The sequence below is a fragment of the Tamandua tetradactyla genome, chromosome 1, assembly GCF_023851605.1.
Source record: "Tamandua tetradactyla isolate mTamTet1 chromosome 1, mTamTet1.pri, whole genome shotgun sequence".
In the NCBI taxonomy this organism is placed as follows: domain Eukaryota; kingdom Metazoa; phylum Chordata; class Mammalia; order Pilosa; family Myrmecophagidae; genus Tamandua; species Tamandua tetradactyla.
The window spans coordinates 99,187,113-99,207,236 of NC_135327.1; the positions used below are offsets into that span (position 1 = coordinate 99,187,113).

The window sequence follows — 20,124 nt, forward strand, 5'->3', positions numbered from 1 at the left end:
CATGCCAGAGACTAGGATTTGTTTCCTCGTGCCTGCCCTTGCAAAAAAAAAAGGAAATAGGTTAGAGGTAACCAGGGGCTGGAGGCAATAAGGAAAGGGGACTTATTGCTTAATGGGTACAGAATTTTCTTGGTAATGGATGGTGTTGATGGTAGCACAATATTGTGAATATAATTAATGTCACAGAAGTATACACATGTAAAAATGGTTAAAATGGGAAATTTTATTATATAGATAAAATACCACAATAGAAAAGAATGCTACATTTAAATCATGTCAGATTTTGTCATTCCTCTGCCAACTTTCCAATGGTGTTGTCATTGGCTAAAGTCCTAACAAAGTCCTAACAAGGACCTACCAAGAGCTTACACTGTCTGGCACCCATGACCTCTCTAATTCTTAATCACTCAGCTCCAGTCACATTGACCACCTTGATGTTCCTTAAACATATTAGGAGTTCTCACTTTGGGGATGCTTTTACCCCAGAGCTTACTTCTTCATCCACTTCAAGTGTTTGCCAAAATGTTCCTTTTAGTCAGGTCTTCTAGAGCATTCTAAATAAAATTGCAAGGCACCCTTTTTTAATGGAGCTCATGGCAAAAATTAGGCTGGATAGGTTTGTGCCCAGGATATCCTGCTTTTTAGTATAATTAACCTTCTAAATATAAATTATTTCAGAGTTCCTTCTACCTGGTTTGTCCATAAACAAGAAGATACAAGCTGTTCTGGTTTGCTAGCTGCTGGAATGCAATATACCAGAAACGAAATGGCTTTTAAAAAGGGGAATTTAATGAGTTGCTAGTTTACAGATCTAAGGCCGAGAAAATGTCCCAATTAAAACAAGTCTATAAAAATGTCCAATCAAAGGCATCCAGGTAAAGATACCTTGGTTCAAGAAGGCCAATGAAGTTCAGGGTTTCTCTCTCAAGTGAGACGGCACATGGCGAACACAGTCAGGGCTTCTCTCTCGGCTGGAAGGGCACATGGCGAATACAGCGTCATCTGCTAGCTTTGTCTCCTGGCTTCCTGTTTCATGAAGCTCCCCGGGAGGCATTTTCCTTCTTCATCTCCAAAGGTCGCTGGCTGCTGGACTCTCTGCTTCGTGGTGCTGCAGCATTCTCTGCTCTCTCTGAATCTCTCTGAACCTCTTTTATAGGACTTCAGAAACTAATCAAGACCCACTCAAATGGGTGGAGACATGTCATCCCCTAATCCAGTTTAACAACCACTCTTGACTAAATCACATCAACCAGGGAGATGATCTCATTACAGTTTCAAATATACAGTTTTGAATAGGGATTATTCTACCTTTATGAAATGGGATATATATTAAAACATGGCTTTTCTTAGGGGGCATACTTCCTTTCAAACCAGCACACAAGCAGATGCTCAGATCAGGCACATTTTTAAAAAGTCATATTTCTTCTTCCTTTTCAAGTGAGCTGGCTCAAAACTGCCAGCATGTATGGTCATGAAATTGCAGTAGCCAATGTTGCATGAGGTCATAAATCTTGCTCAAGGGCAGTGTAGATGACCTTGCAAGCTCATATAACTTTCATAGAATCAGGTCTTTTTCAGCCTGGGTAGTCTTGTTAGCCAGGGGACTTGAGACTTGGTCTCAAAGAAAGTTAATGTTTTTATACCCTGATCTTGTAAACAACCAAATTTTTGGTATGAGTGTAACAAAGACATTCAGAATGCTTTTTGCGTCTTGCATTTCAGCCACCCTTTAGCATTAAATTCCCCAACCCCCTAAATGTTTTGCCAACCAAGAAGAGAAGGAAGGATTCACTGCTCCATCCCTGCAGAACTTCTTACCTCAGGCTCCTTGCACTCACAAGTTACTGGGTTTGGCAAAATCACTCCCAGCTGCAGCTGCTGTTCTCCAATTAACCTGCTGTGCCTTCCATGGAATACTTTCACCTCTTTTGCCCTTCTCCCTATCTCAAGTCTACCAGACTCTTAATGCTTCTTTCTCCCCTCCCCTTCCATGCAGCTACTGACAGACTACGGGGCTTGTGACTGGTGAAAGTTTGTCTTCATTTACCTATATTTGGGTGAACATCTTTTCACTGGCATTGTTGCAAATATAGTCTCCACAGATAGCCATCCTCTATCTCAAACTTCCCTCTTTCAAATCTTATAGTAGGGTTATCTGAAATAATTATTAATAATTATCCAAGCTCAGAGAGGGTAAGGAATTTGCTCACAGTTTTACAGCTTTTGAGCAGTAGATCTGTGGTTTGAATTGTAGTCTGACTCTGAATTTTTTCTCTTTATATTATTCAAAATAGCATCTTTTATTTAGTGAATATTTTGATTGTGTTGGATATATCATTTACTCTGGGGATAGTGTAATTCTTCCTCTTTATCTTCTTAACCCTGAACTATTCAATGCTTCTGTTGTTCTAAATCTACATTTGCTTTTTGAATAAATGTATTCATTCTGGTGATTTTGACATTCACTTCTGTATGGGTTTGTAACTATATGTCCACTTCCCAAACTTATTTTCTTTAACTCTGTCCCCCAGGTCTTTCATTGCCTGTGGAACATAGGCACAGGAACTTGTATCTGACAAGTCTTAGATACAAATCTTAAAAAAAAAAGGAGATGGTTATTGACCAGCACCTCCCTCTCCAAGCTCCATCACTACATTTCCACTTGCCTGCTTGATTTCACACCATCTGCTCCATTAAGAAAGGGTTCTCGGTAGAGTTGTCACAAGCATTACAAAGTGTTAGCAACAGCTGGTTAAACATATTTATACTGCAGTTGAAACATGAGGGTTGGATACAATAGCACAATATGGGCTTTTCTGGCAAGGATGAGTAATGGGCGACAGATGTAGTTCATGATGTTTCAATACTAGAGACTGCATGACCTGGGCATATCTCAAAGGAAGTATAAACCCAGCTCTAGTCATGTGGAAATAAAAATCAAAGTCTGGACAATAGCAACTCTGGAAAATCTGATAGCATGATAAACTCGTGAATGGGTAAGATGATTGCTTTAGTTGTGAGACACCCAGAAAGTTACTGAATTTCTCTGTGCCTCAGTTTTCTTATCTACAAAGCTGATAATAATAATAACAGCTCCCTTACTGGGTTGTAATTTGGATTAAGTGAGACAATGAATGTAAAGCTCCTAGTTCAGTGACTAGGATCATAATAACAGCTCAATAAATGTTAGGGATTATCATTATCATCTTCATCTTTTTATCAGTGTAAAGTTGAATATGTCCATTGAAGTTCTATGTTTTGGGGGGTATGGAAGTTTTGAAATAATGAAGAAGAAAAATGGGTTTCAATCATTTACCTAATAAATATTTATCAACTACTTTCCATGTGCTAAGGCATAGATAGATAGTAAGCATTGGAGATACAGAAGTAAACAGACAGGAAAGGTCTCTACCTTCATGAATATTTTGCTCTAATGAAGATTGATGGAATATAAGCAAAGAAAGAAGGAAATGAAATACACAAACAAAAATATAAAAGTGTGATATGCATTCTGCAATACTTAAAGCCAGTTGCTGTGACAGTGTCTGGATAGGTAATTTAATCTCAATAGTCTTGAATGATAAACAAGAGATAGTCCTGTGAAGATCATAGAGCAGAGGATTTTGGACAGAAGATAGTAATGTGAAGGTCCTATGGTGAGAAGAAGATTGGTATGTCTGAGGGATTGAAAAGAAGCCAGTATGCTGGAATATAGGTGGGAAAAGACGGGAGTGACATATGATCAGGTAAAAAAAATAGCTTTCTATTATGCTGGGGCCATAATGTAGGGCTTTATAAGACAAATCAAGGAATTTGGATTTTATTCCAAAGGTGATGGGACAGTCAAAGTAAATGGTCCTGGATTGTCCTCTTGCAGTAACATATATATATGAGACAATGGTTTTAAGACATTGGATAAAGGACAGAGCAGAACTACGATCCATGGTAGAAGAGAAACACATAAAATGAGCCTCATAATCACCATGACCTTCTATCTAAAGCCACTTTCTGGACCATGGCATGTGGAGTTGGAAAATACTGAGTGGCACAATCTTACTGAGCAAATCAGACAGATATGGAGTTTTGTGATGCTATGGCAGCTGGAATTTATGAGGCAGAGTACTAAAGATGAGGTATCTATGCAAAGAAGGAATTCAAAAAATATCTGTATATGGGTCCTCTTAAGTTTTTGACAAAATATTAAGCTTCACATGCACAGGGTAAGATTAAGTGGAGAGATCTTGCTGAACTTTCAAATATTCAATTACTGGACATGTACAGAAGTAGGAAAAGTAACACTTAACCAAGAAGGAAAAAGTCAACAAAGTATACACTAAGGAAAGGACAGGAGAGGGTAAATGGATGCATATTGTTATGAGGTTGTTACATTGTAGGTGAAGAAATATAATATTATCTCAAAGTATATTATATTAAGTTAATGGTACATATTGTTACCCAAAGAACATAATTAAAATAGGTATAGCTAAAATCTCAACAGAGGAGATAAATAGAATATTAAATAATACTTAACAGGGTGCATGGGTGGTTCAGTGGTAGAATGCTCACCTTCCATGTGGGAGACCCAGGTTAGATTCCTGGACCATGCACCCACACACACACAAAATACTTAACACCAAAAAGGCAGCAAAGGAGGATGAAAAGGAACAAACCCTCAATGGAAAATAGAAAAAAAAAATTATGAGACATAAATTTTAAACTGAATTGCATCCATAGTTGCATTAAATATAAATGAACTAAATAATTTAATTAAAAAGCAGAGATTTATCTGAGCAATACCCAGTCATAGGCTGTTTATAACACATAAACTTTAGATATAAAAATACAGAAAATTTAAAAATATTATAATGGGAAAATAGATACAATGGAAATACTTGTTATAAGAAAGCAGAAATAGTTATATTAATATCAGCAAAGGAAACTTAAAGACAAGGAGTATTATTAGAGATAAAGGGGACATTTCATAATGATGAAAGGAGCACTTCATCAAGAAGATGTATCAAACTAAATTTGTGTGCCCCGTAAAATAGAGTTTCAGAATATACAAAGCAAAAATCAACAGAAGGGAGACATAAAAACTCAAAATCATAATTGGAGATTTTAACACTCCTTTTTATTAATAAACAGAACAAGAAGATATTTATGATGGGAGGTCATTAGGAAGTTTGAGGCCGGGGCAAGCAAGATGTGATTTGATTTATGACAATCACTCTAGTTGTAAAGTGAAGAATGCATTGTAGAGAAACCCAGGAAAAAACTAAGAGGCTATTACAATAGAGCAAGCAAGGAAGATGGTGGCCTGCACTAAGGTGGTAGTGATGGCATTGGAGAAAATGGATGGGATCTAGATATGACTTGTTGGAACATCCACAGCTAGCCAAGTATAAGAGCTTCTACGGAGCATTTATCTTCAGTTCTCAAGCACTACAAGTGGAATAATGAACTGTTTTAGGTTGCTAAAGCTGCCAGAATGCAATACACCAGAGATGCATCAGCTTACCGCACAGGGATTTGTTTAGTTATAAATGTACAGTTCCTCTGTGAAAAGGCAGCCAGCTTTCATCTGTTTCTCAGTCACATGGAAAGGCACATGATGATATCTGCTGGCCTTCTCTCCTGGCTTCTGGGTTCCAACAGCTTTCCCTGGGGTGTGTTCTTTCTGCATCTCCAAATGTTTGGGTCTAAGCTGCTGAGTTTTCTTCTGACTCTCTCTTTTAAGCCTCTAGCTAATTAAATTAAACATCACTAATCGTGGAAGACACTCCCCTTAGCCAACTGCAGTTGTAATCAGCCATAGATGATCTCACATGCTGATGATTTAAGTCCATGGCTACAGAACAACAGGATACCATCTCATGGCCTAGTTGACACCTGAACCTAAGTACTGCATGAACATACAGTAGTTACTCTTTCAACCCCAAGGTCTAATAATAAATGAAGATAATAATAGAAAGCACCCTGAGATAATAAATGAAAAGCAATTCAGTTTAAGTCAGATAGAGTAGATAAATTCATTGATCTTAAGATTGTTAAACCTTCATAGGAAAAGAATTTATTGAATGTGGACACATAGTCAAGATTATATTTTTAAGATTGGTACTTTCAATAACACTTTACCTCCTGATAGTATGGCTGGCAACTGGTTTAGATGTTCTCAGAAGAGCATTTTAACAGGTACCTTTCCTTTAATTATTTGTGATGAGTCCAATCACCCACTTTTGTTTTTCATCTTGCTTCCAGGCTGACAAGCAAGCTGGAAGTTGGCCTACCAGAACATCCTATTTAGTTCTTTCTATTGTGGATAGTTATGGACATTGTTGTGTGGAGGCCCTTGCTGGCACTGGGGATTTGTGGATGCTTAGGAAAGACACTGTTGGACCCAAGTTCCACTGCTGGTCAAACAGAAAAAGTGTAGCCCTTCTAGACTGGGACCTGAAAATGACTACATTGGAAATAATTTTTTTTTTAGTTATTAAATGAGAAAACATATTTAGCGGGTTTATTTAAAAATCTCTCACTGTTCATTACTAAAATTACAAGATTGTTTGCATACCACTAGACAGAGGTAAACAGGAAATTTTTATTAAGGAAAGATGGGCTTAGTATAATTTGATCTTTCACAAAAAAATTATTGCAAATTGATAGAATTTCTCTTTTATTTTCTGAAGTCTAATTTTCTTGAAAATTAAACCAGTGCTTCTGTTTTCTCAAGCTAAAGTTCAACCATGGTCACCTTAAGAAATACCCCTGTTTATTTCTTAATCAGAAACACAAACTAAGTGGCACATATTTCCATTTTGTTCTTAGGTAGAAGGTTTTGGTGTTATTATGTTTTACAAGAAAACAGAAGACTTGCAGTCGACCTGTAAAATCTTTCTTGTCACAGCTAAGGTTTAATGACGGCAGTGGAGGAAAGCAGTGGTGAAGTAAAAGTAAGACCAGGCCAATCACCCTTACCTGACATGGGATCTTTTTCCTGTTGGGCTTGCAGCAAAGAAGTGTTTCTGGTCAGATTGCTTCCATCAAACCTGAATGAAGCAGAAGAGTGAAATGCTCTGGCAAACCTTATTTAAGCATGATTCCATTCAGGCGTATAGTTTTTTTTTTTAACTTATATATATTTTTTTATTTAAGAAAACAAATAATACATTTAGAACCACCAAAAATGGATGTCTTAGTTAGTTTAACCATAGGCATATTTAAATAAAGTATCATGTAATCATTATAAAACCTGTGTTTGCACAGTCAGTGTCATAAACCAATTTAAAATTAAGGCAACAAGGGGAAAAAACCACACATTCAGATAGCGAAGGTCTTAAATTCTACTTATTAAACACTAACTTATACCATTTAGATCAGCTGTCAAAACTGTGAATGTTCTCAAAAGTTCTTACAAATATCTGCATTGCTATAGTAATGACACGTTACTAAATATTTTCCTGATTTCAGGAAAATACAAAGATATAAATATTTTTACAATTAACATATAAAAATCATAGCCACTTAAAATGGATATCTTAGCTTATCCATAGGCATATTTTAAAAAACAACCTAGGTAATCATCGTAAAGCTTGTTTTTACGATATGTTTCATAAACCAATTTAAAATTAAAGCAAGTAAGGACAAATATCTATAGATACAGATATCAGAGTTTCTTAAATTCTAAATATTAGACACTATCTTAAATACCATTTGATCAACTATTAAAACTGTGCATTCTCAAAATATCAAATAAAAAGTTATTACAAATATCAACTTTGCTATAGTAGTGAGTTGTGTTACTAAATATTTTCAAATTTTTGATTTCAAGAATTTATTTTATTTAATATTACTATAGCTGCCTATGTTTTTATTACTTTTTTTGTTGTAAAATATAAAATATATATATATATACAAAGAAAAGAAAACAAAAAGCAATAATTTTCAAAGCACACTTCAACAAGTAGCCACAGAACAGGTCCCAGAGTTTGTCATGGCTACCATCTCCTCATCTCAGATTTTTCCTTCTATCTGCTCCAAAACACTGGTGGCTTTATCAGAATCATAATAATGGAATCATAAGTATCTGTCCTTTTGTGTCTGACTTATTTCACTCAGAATTATGTCCTCAAATTTCATCCACGTTGTCATATGTTTTGGGGCATCATTTTGTCTAAATACTGCATAATATTCCATTGTATGTATATACCACATTTTATTTATCCGCTCATCTGTTGATGGGCATCTGGATTGTTTCCATCTCTTAGCAATTGTGAATAGTGCTGCTATGAACATCAGTGTGAAATGTTTGTCCATGTCACTGCCCTCAACTTTTCTAGGTATATACTGAGTATTGCCAGGTCATAGGGCAACTCAATATTCAGTTTTCTGAGGAACTGCCAAACTGACTTCCACGGTGGCTGAACCATTTTACATTCCCACCAACAGTGAATAAGTGTTCCAATTTTCTGCATCCTCTCCAACATTTATATTTTACTGTTTGTTTAATAGCAGCCATTCTTATAGGTGTGGGGTGATATCTCATTGTCATCTTAATTTGTTGAAGATGAATAGCTCTTCATGTGCTTTTTAGCCATCTGTACTTGCTTTTCAGAGAAGTGCTTATTCATTTCTTCTGCCCGTTTTATAATTGGGTTGTTTGATCTTTTGTTGTTGAGCTTTATAATTTCTTCATGTACCCAGGTTATCAAGCCTTTATCCAAAATGTGGTTTCCAAACATCTTCTCCACTGAGTTGGCTGTCTCTTCACTTTTTTAACAAAGTCATTTGAGGCACAGAAGCTCTTGATCTTAAGGAGTTCCCATTTGTCCATTCCTTCCTTCACAGCTTGTGCTTTAGGTGTAAAGTTCAAGAAACTGCCTGCTATTACTATATCTTAAAGATTTGTCCCTACATTTATTTCTAGAAATTTTATGGTACTGGCTCTTACACTTAGATCCTTGATTTATTTTGAACTAATTTTTGTATGGGGTGTAAGGTAGAGGTCCTTCCTCATTCCCTTGGCTATTGAAATCCAGTTCTCCGATGCCCATTTATTGAAAAGACCATTCTGTTCCAATTCAGAGGATTTGAGGGCCTTATCAAAGACCAAATGTCCATAAATTTGCTGGCCAATCTCTGCATACTTGATTCTATTCCACTGGTCAGTCCTTCTCTCTTTGTGCCAGTACCATGCTGTTTTGACTACTGTGGTTTTTTAGTAAACTTTAAACTCAGAAAGTGATAGATCTCCTAGTTTGCTCTTCTTTTTTAGGATATCTTTAGCTATTTGGGATCTCTTTCCCTTCCATATAAATTTGATAACCAGCTTTCCCAAGTCTTCAAAGTAGGTTGTCAGGATTTTTATTGGTATTGCATTGAATCTGTAGATCAGTTTGTGAAGAATTGACATCTTGACATATTCAAACTTCCTATCCATGAACATGGAATATCTTTCCAACTATTCAGATCATTTAAATTTTTTTTAAAGCAATTTTTTGTAATTTTCTGTGTACAAGTCCCTGACAACCCTGGTTAGGCTCATTCCCATGAGCGACTCTTCCAGTCGCTATCTTGAATGGAAACTTTTCCTTAGTTGTCACCTCAGAGAGGTCATTGTTTGTGCATTGAAACATTACTGATTTTTGTACATTAATCTTGTATCCTACCACTTTGCTAAATTTGTTTATTAGCTCAAGTAGTTTTGCTGTAGATTTCTCAAGGTTTTCTATGTATAGGATCACGTCATTTGCAAATAATGAAAGTTTTACTTCTTCCTTTCCTATTTGGATGCCCTTCATTTCTTTCTTCTGTCTAATTGCTCCAGCTAGTACTTCTAATACAATGTTGAATGATAGTGGTGACAGTGGGCATCCTTGTCTCATCCCTGATCTCAAGGGGAATGCTTTTAATTTCTCACCATTAAGTATGGGTTTTTCACATATACCCTTTATGATATTATTAGTCTTTATTAGTTCTCTTCTTTTATTTGCTTTGGGGTTAATTCATTGTTCTTTCTCTAAGTTCTCCAGGTGAGCAGTTAAATCCTCTTGTTTTACTCATTAATGTAGGCAAGTTGGGCAAAAAATTTCCCTCTTAGTACTATCTTTGCTGCATCCCATAAATTTTGATATACTGTATTCTCATTATCATTTATCTTCAGATATTTACTGATTTCTCTAGCAATTTCTTCCTTGATCCACTGATTATTCAAGAGTGTGTTGTTTAATCTCCATATATTTGTGAAAGCTCTGGTATTTTGTGATTATTAATTTCCAATTGTATTCCATTGTGATCAGAGAATGTATTTTGGATAATTTCAATTTTATTAACTTTATAGAGACTCAGCTTGTGTCCCGGTATATGGTCTATCCTGGAGAACAGTCCATGTGCACTAGAGAAGAATGTATATCTTGGTGTTTGGGATGTAATGAACTATATATGTCTATTAGATCTAATTCATTTATCCTTTTGTTTAAGTCCCCTATTTCTTTGTTGATCCTCTGTGTGGTTGTTCTATCTATAGCAGAGAGTGGTGTATTGAAGTCTCCCACTATTACTGTTGATATGTCTATAGCTTCCTTCAGTTTTTCCAATATCTTTTGTAAATGATACAAAAGATTGTATCTTTTAATCTTCAAATCTGCTATCTTATGTCTCCAGTATATTTTTAATTTGGTCTACTGTATTTTTCATTTCTGTGAGGTCTGCCATTTTTCTACCTAACCTTCTGAATTCTTCTTTATGCTCTTCTAGTGTCTTCCTTTATTTCTTTATAAATATCCCTGAGTTCCATATTCTGTGGCCCCTCTGGAATTTTTATTTGGTCATTTGTGCCTCATGTACTTTGGAGTACCTTGACTGGGAGCATGCACATTTATGATTGTTATTTCTTCCTGGTGAATTGTCCCTTTTATTAATATGTAGTTTCCTTTTTTGTCTCTTATGATGTCTTTACATTTAAGTCTATTTTGTCTGGTATTAGTATAGCTACTCTTGTTTTCTTTTGGTTACAGCTTGTATAGAAGATCTTTTCCACCCTTTCACTTTCAATCTAACTGTGTCCTTGAGTCTAAGATGCATCTTTCGTAAACAGCATATAGATGGATTGTATCTTTTAATTGGTGAGTTTAGTCCATTAACATTCAAAATAGTTACTTGTAAAAGTGATTCTTGACTCTACCATTTTGTCCTTTAGTTCTTATTTGTTATATCTCTGTATTATTTTCCCTCTCTCTCTCTTTTCCTTTAAATTACCTTTACTCATATTTTTCAATTCTGTGCCCTCCTCTAGACCTCCCTCTCCTGTCTTTTTTTGTCAGCTGAAAGAGCACCCTTTAGTGTTTCTTGTAGGGTTGGTCTCTTGTTGACTGGTTCTCTCAATATTTCTTTGTCTTTGAAGATTTTAATCTCTCCTTCAATTTTGAAGGATAACTTGGCTGGATAAAGAATTCTTGGTTGAAAACTTTTCTCATGCAGCACCTTAAAACTATCATACCACTGCTTTCTTGCTCCCATGGTGCCTGTTGAATAGTCTGAAGTCAGTCTTATGTGTTTTCCCTTGTATGTAGTAGATTGCTTTTCTTGTGCTGCTTTCAGGACTTTCTGTTTCTCTTCAACACCTGATAGTCTGATTAGTATGTGTCTTAGAGTAGACTTGTTCAGATTTATTCTGTTTGGAGTTCACTGGGCCTCTTTGACTTGCATATTCATGTCCTTTATAAGGGTTTGAAAGTTTTCTCTGATTATATCTTCAACTAATTTTCCCAACCCTTACTCTTCTCTTCTCCTTCTGGGATACCAGTGATTCTATTTGTGCATTGCTTGTGGCCATCATTTCCCTAAGATCCAGTTACATTTTTCCATCTTTCTTGCCATTTATTCTTTTGTGCACTCTAGTTCTATTGTTCTATCTTCTAGCTCATTTATTCTTTCTTCTGCTTCTTCAAATCTGCTATCATGTGTCTCCAGTATATTTTTAATTTGGTCTACTGTATTTTTCATTTCTGTGAAGCCTGCCAATTTTCTACCTAACCTTCTGAATTCTTCTTTATGCTCTTCTAGTGTCTTCCTGATGTCTTTTATTTCTTTATAAATATCCCTGAGTTCCATATTCTGTGGCCCCTCTGGAATTTTTATTTGATCATTTGGCTGGGCCATTTCTGCTTGGATCTTCACATACTTTATGATTTTCTGTTGTGTTCAGGGCTGATTACCTTGATGTGGTTGATGCAAGATGGTTTCCTTCACTCTTCTAAAGTTATGTATTTACTCATTTTCTGCTGAATATTTTCTTTGTACTTTATGGGTTATTCTCTGCCAAATCAAGGTCAGGATCTCATGTAGGGGATATAGTTCACCTTAAGGGTCTATTAGAAGCTAGGCCGGGGTGCACAGGTATTCCAGTGGCAGAATGGCTGCCCATCATGTGGGAAACCCAGGCTCACTCCCAACCCTTCTCCCCAGCAGGTGTTAACAGTGAGGCTTCTCCCTCAAGCTCTCACTCCCCTATGTGGCGCTGTTGACCTGCACTTACTGCACTCGGCCAGCAGATGGCAGGCTTGGATCTCCTCCTCCCTCAGCCCCTCCCCTCCTGGCCAAACTACTTGAGGCCAGCGTGGTCGGCAGGGGGCTGCTCTGCCAGGGGCAGCCAGCCAGCAGATCTCTGCCAGGGGGACTGGGGAGCAGACCACACTGGTGGGCCTGCCAGGCACCACACCTGTAACCGGCTATTTCCTTACTGGACTGGGTGATCATTTCCCCCAACCCCGACGCCTGGCCCCGTAGTGGATGATTGGCCTACCTCTGGGCTCCCCGCACCGGTTTTGTCCACTGCAACCATGTGGGGAGGTTTCCCCAGCCAACAGCTGTGCAGGCTGAAGCCAAGGAGGATAAGTCGCTTCTTATCACACCTCCCTGGTGCACTGCAGCCCACCCAACGGGGATCTTGGTCATCTGACCCACTTGCTCTCCCCTAATCCGCCGATACTCTACTCCCCCAAACTACCTAAAGACCCTTCTAGCTTACTCCCACCCCGGGATCTGTAGTCCTGGGCTTTCCTCCCCATCTCCTACCTTCTTTCACAGAGCAGGAGTGGACTCACTGCACTCTGCTCTGTCACCCTCCTGGAAGTCCCTAGCATATAGTTTTGTTTTGTTTTGTTTTTTGCATGGGCAGGCACTGGGAAATGAACCCGGGTCTCTGGCACAGCAGGTGAGAAACTCTGCCACTGAGCCACCATTGCCCCAGCATATAGTCTTGATCTTTCAATATGATACTAACATGAAGAAAATTATCCAGGTAGCTCAGATGTTCACTCAGCCACTGCAGAGATGTTTCCATCATTGGCTCAATTCCATGAATCATCACTTGATTCTTTTTTCCCCATCTTCAGAACAATTGAAGAAGGACAAACCTCTTTGAGGAGATCTCCTAGTATATGCATCTAAACATCTGCAACTACAGGACAAAACAGCTTCTGAATGAAAAGTCATTCAGTTGTTGTCTGATATGATCTAAAAGGTATGCAACAAAATCCATTTTCTTCTGTAGGATATTCTGTGAATTTCTGTTTGTTAGCCTAAAACTGGTCAAATCTATCATTTTGTAATCCTATCCAGAGCTGCTTATGATCTTTTTTCTGCATTTCATTGATCACTTGATTTTTATTTTTTAAAGCATCAGTTTCTTTATTATGAGCTTCAATTGCATCCTTAGATGGACAGTGCAGAAGGTCTTTTTCTGGAAAACTCTTAAAATGTACTGTGATGTTCTAAGGAAGAACTGAACCTGATGCAAGAAGATCAAATAGCAAACCAATTGGATAATGCCATTTCAGTTGTGTGCTTTCATATTCAAACCATATCTCATCAATGTCTTCTTGTCTCATGCCAAGTATGTCTCGTGAAAGTGCTTTTTCGCTTTGTCAGTTACCAACATCAAATAACTCACTCTTGGCAAAAGCAAATAGCATGGTTTTGCTTCTCTTTCAGTTATTTCATCCTGGGGTAGTGTGAAGCAAGTTGGAATTTGTCCAAACCACACATCTCAAAGCACATCTTTGTCATCTGTCATTCTTCCAGTGCTTAAAGCACTACAAATAGGCTAAATTCTTTTCTCAACCAAAGCCAAACTCAAGTCCGGTCATCCTCAGCACCTGGAAATGATGTCACAAGACCCCATGTGGCCTGTCCTCCCTACATTGAAATTTAACAGATGTTTATTGAGCATTTCTCAGTGAGTCAGGTTATTGTGTTTTATGGTGATAGAATGGTGAGAAACCCTGTTCTCATGAAATCTGTGGTTGAATGAGAGGAAACACACAATGACAATTGTGCTAAGTGCTAAGAAGGAAAAATACTTGACAACAGAAAATATAATTATGGGGATTTAGGGAATGGGTCTCTAAGAAAGTGATCTTTAATCAGAAGCTTAAAGGTTTGGGGTAGTTTGAAGCTGTTATGTACCCCAGGAAAAGCCATGTTCTTTTAACCCATTCCTGTTGGTGTAGACCTGTTGTGGGTGGGGCCTTTTGATTAGGTTATTTCAATTGAGATGTGACTGGGCCCATTCAAGGTAGGTCTTAATCCTTTTACTGGAGTCCTTTATGAGAGGATAAAAGACAGCAAAAGCCCAGAAATGAAATTCAGAGAAGTTCCCAGAGAAGCTTACATAGAAAAGGCCTGGAGGAGCTGAGAGAGGAAGCACTGAAGCCCGAAAGGAATGAAACTCAGGAGAGAAGGACCAGCAGATGCCAGCTTTGTGCTTTCCCACATGACAGATGTGTCCCAGATGCTGACGACCTTTCTTCAAAGATGGTATTATCCTGTTGTTACCTTAATTTGGACATTTTCATGACCTTAGAACTATAAATTTGTAAGTTAATAAATCCCCATTGTAAATGCCAACCCATTTCTGTATTTTGCATTCTGGCAGCTTTAACAAACCAAACTAAGTTTGGAGGAAAAACTGAGTGAAGAAGGGGGAAAGGGTTTTCCAGGCAGAACAAATGCAAAGATCCACAGTCAAGAAAAAGCAGGATATTTGAATGACTTCAAGGAAACCAGAGTTTCTGAGGCTAGAAAGAGAGAAAGACAAAGATCTGGGCAAGGGCCAGATTAGAGAGGGGTTTTATTTTACCACCATGGAACAAAGGGAATACAATATAAAACTATAAATTTTAAGTAACACAGTGCAAGAAAGACTGAAAGCTGGTGTCTGGGACCTTAATTTATTGTTCCAGGCCAAAGTTTGAAATGCATTAATCCTGAACTCTAAGATTCACAGGATCACCATGGAACACCAAAGTCCTGGAGTCACCCTTGCTTTGAGGCAGAAGTCCAGTGGTGGGCAGTGGTCCATGCTTCAGGCCGGGAATGGTTTGGTGGAGCCTAAGACCTCATATCTCAGGAGCTGAAGGAGCCACCTGGAAAACAGGCTGCACTGCCCATTAACACAACATCCTCTTTCTTTGATCCAATTACTGAATTAGAAAGGGAGGTATTTAAGACAAAGAGAAGTTTTTAACATTAATCACCATCTAATGATGGCAAAGCCTGAGAGATGTCAGGTTTTATTTGAAAGATTTATCCTGAGAATGATATGTACATTGACAGTTGAGGAAATTAATGGTTTGATTTTATGGAGTACTGACAGGATAAACTGACTCTGACAGGCTAAATTAAGAATTGGCTGTTATAGAATGTAAAATGCCAAATTCATATTTCAAGCGCAATGCTTTTGAGGTTTTTAATATTGATTTCTAAGCCTTGCACATATGCTTAAATAAATGAAAATTCTGGAGAGGACACTGCCTTGAAAAGATGACACTATAACAGAGCAATGAATAAATAATTTACAAGTGGCATATTCAACCATGCATATTTTTAAGTGCACAGAATTATAAATAGAATCAAATAAAAAAATGAACCAGTTTAAAGTTTATATTTTCAATTTTAGCATGCATGTAAAGTCCTTGAGGGCAGAAGTCTGTCACATGCACTTTTGTATTTCTAGCTCCTAGTGCAGTGTGGGGCACACAGCTGGCACTTAATATTAGTTGCAAAAATATGTGGCATATTAATCAGTATTAATGATTAATGTCAGGTAAGTAGTGAACATTACCATTTTTAAAAATTATATAATATTGGGTAATAAATATACAAATTATTTTTGTGTTCAAGAATGAATTGAAGGATTCCACAGAAAATAAACTTCACTAAATTTACTAGCCTCCAGGATAATTTGTATGAAATGTTTTAATCATAATGACAGTATTTTCCAGAGTCAACTGCACTGAACTATATACACCTTTCACATTTTCCCCTTTTTAAATTCCTTTCTAAGCAGCAACTTTTGCAGACAAGATGTGATACATTGAAAGGATTTGTGTTCATGTCAAATTTTTTACTCTTTAGGCTATTGGCTGGGGCCCCGCCCCAGGGTGAGGACAAGAGGAGGGGCCAGGAGGGTTTGGCTGAGCAGCAGCTGTTTGTTCAACATAGGTTTGGGCCTGCCGGGGGCAGGCAGAGCCCCAGGACTGCTGAAGCCTGAAAGTCTCCCCGCCTCCCCCATCCACCTTTGCCACTTTATGGCATCCCCGTCTCTTCATCCTTTCCTATTCTGATAATCTGCCCATGACTAGCAGAAGCACAGCCAGGCCCAATGGGAGGCTCAAGCCAGCCAACTTGAAGAATACAAACTCTGAGATGTGCACACAGTCATAGCTAATTGGAAGAGTCCATTCCCTTTTCATTCAAAACAGTTCATCCTGGAGTCTCTGTCTTTGGGCTTAATATGGACTGGTTGTTCACTAGGCCTAATGTAGAGTTGTCATCTAGGGATTTCCATTTGTCTTCAGTCTGTGAATTCACTTTGTCTCTCTCCTGTTTCCTGAATCCCTGTCTTTCTCTTTGACTCATTTAATTTGATGAGGCACATCCTTCAGTAGCTCCCTGAAAAGGAAGTGATTTTTTTTTGAGCCTTTGATTGCTTGAATTTTTATTTATGCCCTGCCCCCCCCCCAATGGTTAATAATTGATTGGGTACAGAATTTTAACTGGGATATCATTTTCCCTCAAAAGTTTGAAGGCATCTTTTCACTGTTTTCTGACTTCCAATATTGATATTGAGGAATCCAATTCAACTTAAATACTTGTTTATTTGTAAATGATATGTACTTTTTTCTTCCTGGAAAGCTTTTGGATTTTCTTTAATCCCTAGGATTCTGGGATCCACAGGACCCTGGATATGGATCTTTTTCCTTCGTTATGTTGAGTTTCTTCATTTTGACAATCATATTCTTCATTTCTGGAAATTTTTCTTGTGTTATTTAAGAAATTCTTCCCTTCTGTTTTCTCTTTCCTCTGTTACTGAAACTCCTGTTATTTGGATTATTAGCCCTTGTGGATTGATCCACCAATGTTCTTTTCTATTTCTTTGCTTATTCTGTTTTCTTGATAAAATTTCCTGGACTTATGTTTGAAGGTTCTTAATGGATAATTAATTTTGGTTATAATATTTTCAATTTTAGGAGCTCTTTCTTTTGACTTTTTTTTCTTTACTATACATCACATTTTCCCCTTTCTTCGTGTGTCTAGTAATTTTTTATTATAAGCTGTATATTGTGATAATTGTAGAGATTCTGAAAGTTGGATTTTGTTGTAACAGGCACTTATTAGAAAATCATCTAGATCATTTGGAGTATTGGCCTTAACTTTATTAAGATGGGTCTTTAACAGACTGAATTTTGTCCTCAGTCCTAAGGTGTTCTTAGTCTTAAGATTTGGTCCTTAAACTTAAGGCATGATCCTTCTGAGATTTCAGTGGAAAGTTAAAGATGTTTACCAAGCATCTCTAACTTATCAGTACACGAATCCTAAAATGTGTATATCCAATTCCCAGCAGCTGCTGAAAGCATTGCCTTCCAGCTACTGTTTTCCCCCTGGGATCCTTGGGATTTCAACCCACACATGTACAGTTAAGGAGTCAGCTAAGGGTTTGAGCGGAATTCATAGGCCTATTTTGGGATTCTCTCCTCTGTGGCTCTCACCTGTCTTGAATTTTCCACCTTTCTCTTAATTTACAACCGTTTTGGCAACCCTGAAGTCCAACGTTGGACTCCCAGCCTAAGAAGACTGCTTTTTCTATTTGTGCTCCGTCCTTCATGCATCACATAGACTAGGAAGTTCTCTTAGGGGAAAAACTAGATAAATGTGGACCACACAGAGTATGGTTCCTTTCTTTCATGGGCCAAATCCTTTCAAGTTTCTGCTTTGGTCACTCTCTAGTGCCGTCCATCTCTCTCTTTCTTCTCTCCTCTCAATCTTTCTTGTTGGCAAAAAGTTTAGCCAGAAGTAAATAGCTCTTTCTTGTTTTCTGCATATCACCCTTACCCTTTTAAATATCATCCTGCTCTTGTTTTATGGATGAAATATCTCTTGTTATTGGGACGACTATAATAGTTTCCTTGAAATTTTCTTTTCTTCTGTGCATTGCTTCTGATTCCTAGCTCCTTTTTTCTGTTTTTTTTTGTCCTTAATTTTTAATTTTTTATTTTCTCTTCCATATTGGAAGATAACATATCTGGTGATATATGCTTTCTGTTAAGGAAGATTATTAGAAATTTTTTGTGAATGAGTAGGGCTTATCAGCAGGTGGACTTCAGTGTGTGGCAATTGAGTGGGTTACACTGTTCAACAGTAAGTTAGCCACCCAACTTTTTATGTGGGGATAATTAACAAACCAAAAGCTTTACTCTATACTTAGCCTTCAGGAAATATCCTTATAAATCTCCTGATTTTTTTTCCATAAGAGGAGGGCAGTAAACTTACTCATCTTAACCATTAGGACTATATTCTGACCCTTAGTAACTTTAAAAATTGGCAAGCTTTGTATTGAATGATTTACATCAATGGGTACAATTTAAAATATCATCAATGCTCACATGAGCCATAGTATTATGACTTCTATAATGATCTATAATTTATACTTATAAATGCTATTCTATAGCATTCAAATTAACTCAAACATACAGAATATCCAATATTTATAAGTAAAAATGAACCAAATACAATATTCATTAGTACTAGAAGAGTTCTTGTTTTCTCCTTTGGTGTCAGGAGGTTAAAAAGCAGTGAATACAAGGGTGCACAGGTGGTTCAGTGGTAGACTCTTGCCTTCCATGTGGGAGACCTGGGTTTGATTCCCATACCATGCACTGCACCCCTCCCCAGAAAAAAGCAGTGAATACATTAAAAGAAAAGTGTATTTGCTTTGAGATGTTTCCTCCTGTAAACCACCAATCTATTCAGTAAACATTGCTCTGATTAATAGCTGACTTTCTTTCATAAATGTAAAACTCATATTTCTAATTTTATTTTTCTTTATGAAGAGAACATGACACGCTTTTCTCCTACACCTGGGCACCCCAGCATGACATTGTCTATAGCTCTTTTCTCTGGTTAGTTCAGCTCCTCCAGGAAAGCTCCAGTCTCCTTCCTGAGGGTGGGGAAGTGGGGTTCCAACTAGAACACAAACTCTGAAGTCAGCTCACTTAAATTTAAATCTTTATAACTAGCTCTGTTTACACAACCTTGAGCAACTTCCATAAACATTGAGTCTCAGGTTCCTTATCAAATTGGGGGTGGTAGTATTTCCTATTTATGGTCTTATTGTGAGAATAAATGAATAAATATACACAAAGCACTTAGAACAGTACCTGGCAGATAACAAGGTTTGAAAGAAATGTTAACTATTGTATTAAAGTCAGAATATGGTAAATCTGCTTTTTGTTCCCTTCTACTTTTTTTCCCCCACTTTTAAAAATAGTGAATATCATGTATTAGGAGAAGGCATTAAATATATATGTACAGTATAAAAAATAATTATACATGTAGGAGACCCGGGTTTGATTTCTGGTCCATGCACTTCACCAGAAAAACAAAGTAAAACAAAGAAAACAAATAAACAAACAAAAATTCAACAAATGGTGCTACAGTAACAGGATGCTCACACGGAAAAACAATGAAATGTGACCCTGCCATACAGCATACAAAAAAAAATAATAATAATAATTATAAAGTCAGCACCTGAGGAATTACCCCCCAGGTTAAGAACTAGAACACTGC

At 37.3% G+C, this 20,124-nt stretch overlaps 1 long non-coding RNA gene across 2 annotated transcripts in view; it reads right to left on the reverse strand.

Moving 5' to 3' along the window:
• Positions 1 to 6,982: 6,982 nt before the first annotated feature.
• The window catches only part of LOC143685644 (uncharacterized), a 61,639-nt gene continuing 48,497 nt past the window's right edge, over positions 6,983 to 20,124 (reverse strand). For both annotated transcript variants that reach the window (XR_013176718.1, XR_013176719.1), the window contains exon 3: positions 6,983 to 7,046. This is a non-coding gene — a long non-coding RNA (uncharacterized LOC143685644). The remainder of the gene's footprint in view (positions 7,047 to 20,124) is intronic.